The sequence below is a fragment of the Stegastes partitus genome, unplaced genomic scaffold (genome assembly GCF_000690725.1).
Source record: "Stegastes partitus isolate 25-593 unplaced genomic scaffold, Stegastes_partitus-1.0.2 Scaffold560, whole genome shotgun sequence".
Classification (NCBI taxonomy): Eukaryota; Metazoa; Chordata; class Actinopteri; family Pomacentridae; genus Stegastes; species Stegastes partitus.
Window position 1 is genome coordinate 350,342 of NW_007578291.1, and position 2,564 is coordinate 352,905.

Below are 2,564 nucleotides of genomic sequence, written 5' to 3' on the forward strand. Positions count from 1 at the left end.
GTAAAAAACTGACTGACTTCTACTTTATCCATAAGTTGTTTTACTTTTACCAACACAAATACAACACAATGCCAGTTTACTCACATACCTGACCCTGTGGTTAATGCAGGTAATGAAATACTGTTTGGCAAATGAGACAATGCTGGATCTTGTGAACAGTTTTAACGGCTCCTTTTCAGTACACCTGTAGACTCTTTGTTCTCTGCTTTAGATAAAGTGAACGACTTCTGCCCACAACTACTAAGGTTTTTTTTTTTTTGTTATTTTTGTTTAAAAATGCACATGCTGAAGTTTTTGTTGTAATTCTACCAGCACATATACAGTTAAATTTACACAACTTTTTAATGAACTTATTGATCTTACCAAGAACTGTGAGTTTGGTTCCTTCTCCAAAATAAGCAGGATAAGTTTCAGAGCACACTGATACCTCACAGGCACAAAAACTGACAGACTTATGCACCGCTTATAGTCACTACATCACATTTTAAATAGGTTTCAACTTCACTTTCTTATGCAAAGAAAGCAAATTCAGCATTTTAGCATCTGTTGAACAGCTGTTGGCTGTCACAGACATCCTTAAAGATGAATTAACGTTTTGTTGTCTTTGTTTCACAGCTTAAAAGTAAAAATATCTGAACTTAATGTAGATATTTACCCACAAAACAGAAAGATTTAGTCGCAGTCTGTCTTGAATTTTGCAGTTTTGAGTTTAAGGTTTGCAGCAACAGATGGTTTCTCTGGAAAATCACAAAACTAAGACACTAAAACAGGAGAGTTTTACAACCTAACATTCATTTTCACATTTAGGTTTGGAAAAATGAGCACAGATGTTTATAGTTTTTTCATTTTCTTACCTAAAACTGTCAGTTTGGTGCCTTTGCCAAAGTAAGCAGGATAGTTGCCGTTCACACTGATACAAGGCTGCAGAAAAACTGCTCAAGCTTTCAGCTCAGACATCTGTCTGTCTGCTCTGTTTTAGATAAACTTTTAAACACAACTACCTGAAAAACACACATTTAGAACCTGAGATTACAGAAATTTACTCGTGAACTTTTACTGTTCTGTGGTGGCTCTTTTAAAATCCTTTTAATGCCACATTTCTCTGCTCTAACAGAAGGAATTTACTCACAATAGGTTTTTTTAGATGTAACAAAGTCCTCTTCCTGCTACAAACCTGGGCCGTAGACTAAAAACAGTAGTTTTTCAGATTTAGGGTAAAAAAAAAGTTGATAAAAAACAGGATTTTCTTACCCAAAACTGTCAGTTTGGTGCCTTTGCCAAAGTAAGCAGGCTCATAGTTGTTCACAGTGATACAAGGCTGCAGAAAAACCTGCTCAAGTTTTCAAGTCTGACATCTTTTTGTGCTCTTTTTTTCAGATTAACTGAACAACTTCTGCACACAAAGCTACATGCAAGACACATTAAAAAAAACAAAACTATAAAATACAGTTTACTGCTGTGACTTTTGTGATTAGTTTTAGTTCAAAATACAGATTTCACTTCTTTAATAGAATGAATTAACTGTCATAATGGATTATTAAGTATAAAAAGTTCTAGTGTTTGAACCAAACGTTGCTTTTTTTTTCTATCAAATTGACAGATTTTTCTTATTTTGTACAACAGATTTTATATTTTTCTCTGTAATTTTAACAGCATACCTGCACGTCTATCACCGATTACAACTTTAAAACATGCTTACACAACAGTTTTGTAGATTTACAGTAAATTAAACTAAAATAAAAACATAAGAATTTTAGAGTTTTCTTACCTAAAACTGTCAATTTGGTGCCTTTGCCAAAGTAAGCAGGCTCTAGGTTGTTCACACTGATAAACAGCTGCAGAAAAACTGCTCAAGCTTTCACGTCTGACACCTGTAGACTGTCTATTTGCTTCAGATAAACTGATATTTTTTCACACGTGTGGAAATCAGACACTTAAATTGAATAGAAATATGAGCCAACAGCAATAAAACTCTGATTTAAAGTCTATGTACAAGGAAAAGATTAAAACAAGTAGGCATGATTAACAAGACGTTTGCAAGTGCATCCAAATGAATGATTTTTTTTTTTAGCGTCTTACCTAAAACGGTGAGTTTAGTTCCAGCTCCAAAGTGAGCTTCTGACTGGAAGCTCACAGTGTTTCATAGAGCTGATAAGAACCGACTGACAGGAATAATCTGGGCATGGAGCCAAAGCTTTTAAACCACTTTTACACTTGTGTTACAGGCTCAAACTAACTCCTGCGTTCACATTTTACACCTTCTACTCTACATATTAAACATATTCTACATGTTTCCTGAAGTCCTAACATGTGAACCTGAGAATGGAGCAGAGATCAGCTCATTTTTGCAGCTTTTCTTACCTAAAACAGTGAGTTTAGTTCCAGCTCCAAAGTAAGCTTCGCTGGTGGAGCACAGAGACTTTCAGCTGGAACAAAAACTCTTCCTGCTGCCTCTCCTTTATTTGTTCCAACAGATTGTTCTAACTTTGTCACTCTTTAAATACTCCAACCTGTAGTTCATCTATTCCTACTTTTGATAATTATTGTAGCAGAAGATTATTTCA